The 9,524-nt window shown below is 40.9% G+C and overlaps 1 long non-coding RNA gene across 1 annotated transcript; it reads left to right on the top strand.

Annotated features, from left to right (window-relative positions):
- The first annotated feature begins 294 nt into the window (after positions 1–294).
- Positions 295–4,588, top strand: LOC121901347. The gene is made up of 3 exons (XR_006097256.1): positions 295–405; positions 857–905; positions 4,478–4,588. It is a non-coding gene; the product is annotated as an uncharacterized LOC121901347 (long non-coding RNA).
- The last annotated feature ends 4,936 nt before the right edge of the window (positions 4,589–9,524 follow it).

A 9,524-nucleotide genomic window follows, 5' to 3' on the forward strand; every position in this document is an offset into this window, starting at 1 on the left:
ATGAATGTCTAAGGATTTTGGAATTGGTGTTTTAAAGGCTGCTAATAAACGTAAACGTAACGATATTAGATTTTTCGAAAAACAACTGTCCTTATCTAAACATATGAAGCAGGCCGCATACTATTCTGTTCCAAGGCTCGATTTTTAGTTAGTTACACGTTAATGGGGCTGCGTCTGAAATTCCGGAGAGATTTTTTAGTATGTCCGAAACCTTAGTATGAAACCAATAGTGCGTGAAGTGCATACTATTTCCAGGGAAATATTACAGTATGCAAGCACTGGACACTATGCCAACAAATACATCCCACAATGCAATGCAGTAGGGATGACAACAACAACATAACAGACAATGGCCGACAGCGACCAAGGCAGCTCTGGCATAACGTCAATAACACTTCAATTTAAGTAAGACTTCACTTTCCTAGGCGTAATATATTTTTTAAATGTGTTCAAACTTTATGGTTGGCATGGGCTACCATGGTTACTCGTCTCCAACCGGCAAGGGGGCTCTCAGGAAGTGATGTGATAATTACAGCTCAGTGTGTCAAAAAAAGATACACACTACTGTTTGTTCACAGAAAAGTATGTTGAACGATAGTAAACATATTGGATATGTAGTGCATTATATGCGATTTCGGACGCAGCGTGAGATTTTGAATGAAGATTTCTTACTTCTGGAACAGAGCCCAGAAATTCTGGTTTCACTCCACCTGTCTACTGGGGGACAATTTTTGTAACTTTCTGAATTAGATAATCTGACAACCACATCTACTTTGTACATCACTATGTGCAGGGTATGTGTGAATGCTAGATTTGAACTTTTCTCTTAAGCTCTCTTTTATCATTCTCCACACAGCTACTTGACGTACGATGCAGTTCGTTTGAAGCAGATTGAATTCTTTAGGGTAAGTCATGTATCAGGCCAGCTCCATTGGATGAGTCCTCCCACTGGTTGACTATTAAATTCTTTAAGATTACTACCCTGTAAATACAGCAGTGTGATTGATAGAACACACAGCTATACTCATCTTTGTTGCAGCTGCCTTCTTAATTCACCTCCTGCTGATCTGCAGGGGGATGTAAAGCTTTTTTGGCCCAGTCTGTGTGTGTGTGTGTGTGTGTGTGTGTGTGTGTGTGTGTGTATTTTGGCCCTGGCACACACCACTGGAGCTACCTGGACACACGCACACACACAGAAATCACTGTGTACATGGACTGCAAACTCTCTGAGCTGTCTGGCAAACAAACCATATCCAGTACAGATACAGTAGAATCCATTTGAACAATAAATAAATACAATAAAGTCAAATAAAAACAAAGAGCTTTGCATACAAGCAGGAAGCGTTCTGTGTGGGCAGACAGAACAGAGGAGATACTGCTTTGGGCTCGTGTCTCAACCATCCCCTTTCTTCTTCTCAACTATATGTCTTTATTTTCTTTTAACATCCCCCCTTCCCTCCACACACACCATTCCTCTCCCCAACTCCTTTCATTTATGCTGAAGGAGAGGAAGAGGAGACTGAGGAGAGAGGAGGAGGGGGTTGCGATTAGTTTCAGGGTTCCAGCCCACTTGATTGGCAGCTGGCAGCATATGGAGCTGTGAGGAAGGTTTGCCCACGCTCACTTCTGAGGAAACAAATATTTGCCTGAAGGGGAGAGAGAGAGAGTGGGAGAAAAAAATATTAATTAGTTTGCAGACGCACCGAGAGATAAAAGTCGGCAAGACGTATCCATCAAAAGGCTGCAGAGTTAGCTGCAAAATGGAAATTTTCCCCAAGTTGACAGATCCAGTAGGCTGCTGGCAGAGCTGAGGGGAAGAACACATGCACGCAGGGAGAGCACTGAGGTGCACAACACAGGAACCCTACGTGGAGACTACATTAGCATCTGTGCATACGTTAACATATTCTGAGTGGAATTAACTTTTAGGCATGCATCTTCCACGCTTGAGAAACATTGCTCTAGCCCCTCCAATTATTTCTTAATTACCATCTTCACACTGAAATAGAGTTGTGTGGAGATAAAATCGACACATATGCAACACATCAGGTGCACTCAATGTAAACATGCAGATATCATTTAAGAAATGTTTGCTGTCACCCCATGACTCCAAACCATCAACATAGAGGATTTTTTAGATTACTTTTTGATAAATGTAGCAAATATATTGTTGTACTTCTCTAAAACCTCCAAACCAAACATGCGCAGGCGTTATAGGAGCTTATCCTCTCGTATAACATCTCAGTACGGATACACATCTACTAGGACTACTCTGCTTGTCAGTCTGACCTTCATACACCTTCTTGCTCCCAAATCTTAAATTGAATAGTTCAACATTTTGGGAAGTAATAATTTCCTTCCGAGAGAGACCAAGAGAGATAGGCTATATGTCAAGATAGATACTGAGTCTGTGCACTGAGTGTGAGAACTAGTCAGGCTTAGCATAAAGACTGGAAGCTAGCCTGGCTCTGTGCCAAGTGAAACAAAAAGTCTACCAACATCTCCAAAGGTCACTAATTACTGTCACGTGTTCTATCTTGTTTGTTTGATTTAAAAGCAAAATGTAATGGAAGTAAAAGTGCAGTTTATTTTCTCCGCAGACAATGTTAGGTGACACAATTGGAGCTCTTTTACTTGTTACAACGTTGAGATAACAGATATTACAACCTGAAGCTTAAATCAAATCACCTTTTGGATTTTGGATCTATCTTGAATGAATTCAGTAACTATCGTTCCACATTTTGTTCCCAACTGCGACAACAAAGCATTTGAATTTGTTACCACTCTGATTCACACCTCTGACTGTCTTCTCCTTCATAGCAGTGGTAGCCAAGGCTTATGGGTATTGTAGTATTCAGACCCTTCCACCATGCCAAAATAACAGACAAAGCCTGATCTCTCAAACAAAACAAAGTTGAAATAATTAAAACCGGTGGTTGTAACATAAACATAGGACTGTACCATTATCCAGAATAGTCCATTGTTTCTCATTTAAATTACACTGAGCAGGTTATTAAAATAACATTTTTAAATGGGAATACAGATTGAGGAAAAACACCCCCAGAAACAGCGCCCCTTCCCATTTTGCACCTCTATTTCTTGGCAAACAACAGCCAGGCACAGTGACAGTGCACAGCTTCCCAAGTCTTGTCATCACTGTGAGGTTGCCAGGTTTGATATAATCATGCCTCTACAGAAACCAAAACCTGTGCTCACTCACCATATCTGCCAACCAGCACCACAGCCAAGGACACTGCACAGAAGTGCTGGGTGGATGGATAAACTGTTGTCGATCAAGAAATAGCTCCAACATGTAAACCTGCCAAACATCAGAAATAATCATTTTTACATTTCTGTTTATGTGTGGGTTAAACAAATAACATAAAATGTGTTGATTTGTGTTTACAGGTGTTGGTCAACGTCTTTTTAAAACTTTGGTTACAACCAGGCTAGCTGCTTCCACTGCTTCCAGTATCTAAACTAAGCCTTCCAGCTCCAACAGCATACTTATTACACAGACATGAAATTAATATTGATTTTCTCATCTCATTCTCAGAAAAAAAATAATCAAACAGGCATTTCCCAACATGATTAACATCATCGCCATGAGCCGGGCCAGCACATTGCTTTCATTACTCCAATGACACCAGAGCCTCTCTCTGGGGCAACAATTAGATACACAAGAGCACCACTACACTAATAAAACAAACACACCTATTTCTATTTTTTCTTCAAGACATTAATTGTCTATGCAAATAACTAACTTCATCTGCAAACCACTGAATTCACTAATCACGGCCCAAAAAAAAAAGAAAAAGAAAAAACACATGAAAGAGACCTGCTTTGCTTTGATACATGGTGTTCAAACACTGACCATGGGATTATGCAGTACTGATAAGGTAATTAACAGACTATGATAGTGTAATTAAGCAACATCTGAGAAGAAAGGCTGTTGGAGTGGTGTGTTGGTGTGGGCGCACATCAAAGCCTGTGGCACTGCTTTAAAGGCAGATTGGCTGTGCAGAACATTTGGTTTAGCACGGTTCCTCCGCTAAGGTATCGACAAACGGCTGAAAGAAAGCTTGTGCCGTAGAGAATTAGCTGACAACGCCAAATAACATTATTGTGATGGAAATAAAATGCTTTTTTTGGGAGCAATTCAGTTAAATAAAATGGACGGAGATCATATCGAGGGAACACAGAGGCGGTAACTGATAGCTCCATTGTTAGAGTGCCAAATGGTGTCTCTCTCTATCAGCGCACAGTCTCAACAGATTTCACTGAATAAATGGAACTTGCATGAATTCACTTGCTTTGCTTTATTGAGAATGCATCTTTGTGGGGTTGTCGTCAGGCCTTGCAGAGTGCACTCTCTCCATTTCCCTCTCCCTCTCTCCCTCTGTGTGCACTGAACCAGCACAAATTCGGTTTTATTGTATTTATTTGTTTATTTACTCTTATCTCTTTTCCATTTCAGAGGCTTCCTATCAGAGACCTGCAAACCTCAGAAGCCGAGTGGCAGGGGAGCCGTGGGTTTACATTTGTGTGTGTGTGTGTGTATGTGTGTGTACGTACAGTAGTGCGTGTGTTTCAGGGGATTGGTATAAAATTAAAATACAAATAGAAAGGAAACATTGGAATCATCACTTTTGTTATCGCCAGCTATACGGTTTACAGCTCCCACTGTTAACAAATTCCTCCAGGGTGATGAAACAGAAAGCGCTGAAATGTACTCACTTCATGACTCAGAGAATATCTTTTAAGTAATATTATAAACACTTGGCAAGAGCTCTATTGCAATGGGTGTGAAACTCATTTTAGGCATTAGATGAGAAAAACATTATTGCATCCAACAATAAAGCGCTCCGCCTCTGATGAGTACAATCACACAGTTGTTTAACATGTTTTACTTCTGAGCCATGTGTGTATGGGAATTCCCAGGGACACATGATGTTACAGACCACAACCTAAACCTTATGTATAGAACTGATTTTCTAGCCGCTTTGGGCCTTTTGGTTGTCTTATCATGTGTATTTTCCTTCTGACTCTACTGTATGTCAGTATAAACTAAATGTTGCAGGGAACCTGAAGACACAGAGGACCATTTACATACAATGTCAACTGAATTGCTGAAATGCTATATAACAGAAAAACACTTAAAGGAATAGTTAGACTATTCTAAAAATGCCTATTCGCTTTCTTGCTGAGAGTTAGATGAGAAAATCAATACCACTCTCATGTGTGAGATTGGTATCAAAATTCTCATCTAACTCTTGTCACGAAAGCAAATAAACGTATTTCCCCAAGTGTTGAATTTTTCTTATAAAATCATATAAAATCTTTCTATATTCTACATCCTATATTTACGTCTGTGGTCCAGCAGCTTTATGCGATTCATCTGTTGTTTTGTTTGTGGGGACATTTTGCCTTTGTTTGACAGTAGACATAGACAGGAAACAAGGGACAAGAGCAAGGAGTATGGCATGCAACGGAGGCCCCACTGCCACAATCAAACTCAGAACATTGTGATTAAATGGTTAACGTCTTAGACAACAAAACCACAACAGTGACCCCTTATTTTATGCTATTTTTTAAAGAATGGCCCAATCTGTGCCCATAACACTTTGTACCTTACAGAGTGATTTGGTCACACAGTGTTCCCTGCACAAAATGCAGGTTAAAAGTCAAAACCTGATATTTTTATGTTATACAGCATCTGGTTGCATCTACCGGAGTGTATTCACGATCACACAGATGTTTTTCTGGCCAAAACGATAAAATGTTTGCCCACTGAAACCAGCAAGTTCAATATTTCCACAGACTCTGCTCCTCTTCTTTCCTGGAACGTATGCACAGTCTGTGGAAATACTTTTATCTTTCCAGGCAGACAGTAGACTGAGGGATCGCAAATACCCGCTGCTGGAATACGAATAAAAATATAACGTTTTGACTTGTTGCCTAGGGTTTGCATAGGGAACACTGTGTGACCGAATCACAGGGCGATGTGTGGAGTGCTGAGGAGTGCATCAAATATCAGGATTCTATAAAACGGACCACATAACAATCACATCTGAATAAAAAAAAAAAAACAACCTTTATCCACAGAAAAACTACAATGTGAGAGTTTTCAAATGCTGTCTTTGGAGATTTGTGCGTTTTTAGTTGATGACTTATCAACTTTGTGTGGATGGAGGGCCAAAGCAGGAAAAATGCTTTTTCAAATGTATCCACATAGTGTTGCAGATATGGCCTAAAGCCAACAGTATTCTCCAAAAGAAACTGCATTTGGCATCAAATATGCATGTGACTCCATTGTCCTTACTGCGACTCCAGGTTTGTTTGTTTAATGGCAGATGAGGAAGCCTGCAAGTTGGATTGGGAGCAGACACAACTTGAGTTTCTTAAAGCAAAAAGTTAGTATTTAAACTAGTGTAACTCTGGTGAGATGAAGTAAAAGTACAGTCCAGATCAATCGCATGAGCAAAACCAAACGTGGTTCTTCTTTTCAGTTACACAGATTATATTTTATTTGGAACACTGGTGGTTTAAGACAGTACAGTAAAGTAGCATAAAGTCCCATCAATCACTGCCTCATTACCACCACCACCGACGTCCTCGCCAGTCACCCCAAGTACTGAAACGTGTGTGTGTGTGCGTGCATGTGTGTGTGCACGTCTTTGGTCCACTCAGGAGGAGAGAGCGAGCGATCTCGCCAGGATCTGAACTGCCTCTTTGATCTGCTAAAGCCAAACAGAGGGAGAGAGACGCTCGCCCCTCACAGAGAGGATTAAATATCCCTGAGTCGGGACATCACAACTCCCTCTCACCACCCTCCTCCCCTCCCTCCACCCCTCTTTCCTCCGCTCCCTTCCTCCTCCCGTCTACCCTGGTTATCACTGAGTCTCCAGAGGGGCTGGAGGGAAAGGAGAGCGAGCGACGGGGAGAAGAGAAGAGGAGAAAAGTAAGTAAAGGAGAGGCTGCGCGGGTTTTAAAAGCCAAGAGGACATCTGGGTCCATGAGGACTTTGACTGTTTCACGCACACAGGTCAAAGTCTGTATAGGTCACAGTTCTGCCCCGGGTTCTTTATGTGTGCATGTATATTCGTAGGGGTATTGTCTGGGTCAGGAGGGAACAGCCGGGATCTCACATCGGGCAGGATTTATTTAAGAGTTAGTAGGTTGTCAGAAAGAAGAGGATTTGTTTAAGAGAGTGGAGTGAAAGGGGTGGAGGGATGTTAAAACAGCAAGATGAAAGAGTGCAGGAGGTCTGTGCTGTTGTGCTAACCCCTGAACACTCGGAGGTATGCCCCGTGTGACTTCCGCCCCACACACATCTCTGAGAAATTCTTTTATTAAAGGCTAGATAAGGCAGTCCTCTTAGACAAAAAGACTACATGTGATTTATACCCTATTTCTACAGCAGCAACAAAAAGAAAGTGCCTTCTTTTATACAGCAATAACCATTGCATAGTTCTTAGAAAGTTGATCTTCATTCCATTTTATCTTTCTGTTAGAAGACTCTATCTCTGTGTGATTGTTTTATACTGTGTGTGATAGATACGCTATTCTTCTGTCAACCTGGCAATGAAAATAAGCCTGCTGAGAGCTTCACTCTCAAGAGAATGGACATTTTTACAGTTTTTATGCCCTCGATATTCATTCCTAGGGTTATAAATTATATAAAATACTGTATATGTATATTGCAAATGCACAGATCTGTTTAATTAGCCACCAGTAGTGGTGGTGGCTCTGGCCCCGGTAAACCACTCAGGCCAGACCAGCGTGTGTGGTTTACCGGCTGTTTTTTTTAAAGAGGGGGCAGTTATATTAACCCTGAAAAGTACAGTAAGAGAACTCTTTTTAGCAATGGGGTGGTGTGAAGTGAGAAAATTTGTGAGGGAGCCAAGTGAGACAAATCCTTTGAGAAAACAACTCATGAAGTGGGGGATGTTGGTGTTGTAAAATCAGACTCCTGATGTAATTTTACAAACTGCAATAAATTACATAATCACATCATTCATAGTCACTTATAGGAAACCACAGGATGACATTGAGACGACATATTTGCACCACATATAACAAAACTTCTTAACATAGCTGTAATACAAATATATATACAGTACTGCAAAGCCTATACTTAAATACAAAGTACAGATCAGTAGTAGTATACAACCAACCTTTCTATATTCACAGCTAATAATTAAATGTTCAATCAGTATCAGACATGTATCAATACATGGCTTACACACCACTCTTATCTATGGCACAGAAAAAATAGCTTACATAAGCCCGCAGTACTCCTTATCTTGCTAATTATTAAAGCTAATTACCTTTTTTACAGAGCAGCTTAAAAGCAAAACAGGCGTCAAAAAAACGGAACAAGCACCTGGCAGACCTTGTGCATAGGCTACATTCACATATCACTCACTGCTGATATACTGGAGGTGACTTGACCTCTAATGCAGAATTTGGAGGAAATCCAAATGTATTGAAAGCAAGTCCATGCTTCTCATTGTGTCTGTGTAGAGTGTGCGGGGAAACAAGGCACGGCACATTTAAGCAAAATAATTTCCAGCTGCACCTGCTGTTATGGTAATGTTGCACAGTTTTTCACCAAAACTCCACATCTTCACCAGATATAGTCTTACAAAAGCCCTGTAGTTGATGTAAGTACTACTGGGACACTTGCTAACTTTCCTGGTTGTTTAACTTGAATGAAGATGCTAATTTGTTATATTTTGACTAGTGTCAAAATACTGACTGGTGTTTGACTGGCTAGATTGTGACTGGCTTCACTTTGCAGTTTTATTTCCCAGAGTCCTGAGCATTCAATTTCACCGTTGCATGATAGATGCCACATGGCTCCCATCGACAGACCTGACATGATTGCTTCTGTAACAGCATAATACAGTCTTTCACCACACAAAGTGAATGACATTTAACACATGCTGTTATCCAGAGGAGTGGTGTCTTTCTAGTTTAAAAAAAAAACAATGAAAAATGAGGAAGAGATGGTCATGATGACGCGATACAAATACAGTAACTATTATGTGTTTTATTAAAATCAACAATAGTAGTTTATTTGAATTATAAGGTAATCCTAGCTTCGCTGATATTGAAAGTCATGATTATATTGAACACATGATTGCACATCAACTTGCTTCGGGAAACTTCCTTATTCCCTTTATTTATTTATTTATTTTATTGCACAAGTTCCAAAATTCTTCCCAAAAAAGCAACTTTTTCTGAATCACTGTGAGTGTGATTATATTCAAGCGTGTGTGTGTGTGATTTGTGTGTGTGTCTGTGTGTGTGTGTGTGCGCGTGTGTGTGTGTGTGTGTGTTCCTGGACTATTACCTCCAGCTGAACAGAAGCGAAGGTCAGAGCTCTCTACGAGGGGTTAATACAATCACCATTACTGCTTCCTGCTGCTGTGCGGGGGCAGAGGAGGCAGGGCGTGGAGGAGGAGGTGGGGGGGTAGGGAGGAGGATGAGAGAGGCAGTGAGGGCAGACAGAGAAAGGG

Source organism: Thunnus maccoyii, chromosome 8 (assembly GCF_910596095.1).
Source record: "Thunnus maccoyii chromosome 8, fThuMac1.1, whole genome shotgun sequence".
Classification (NCBI taxonomy): domain Eukaryota; kingdom Metazoa; phylum Chordata; class Actinopteri; order Scombriformes; family Scombridae; genus Thunnus; species Thunnus maccoyii.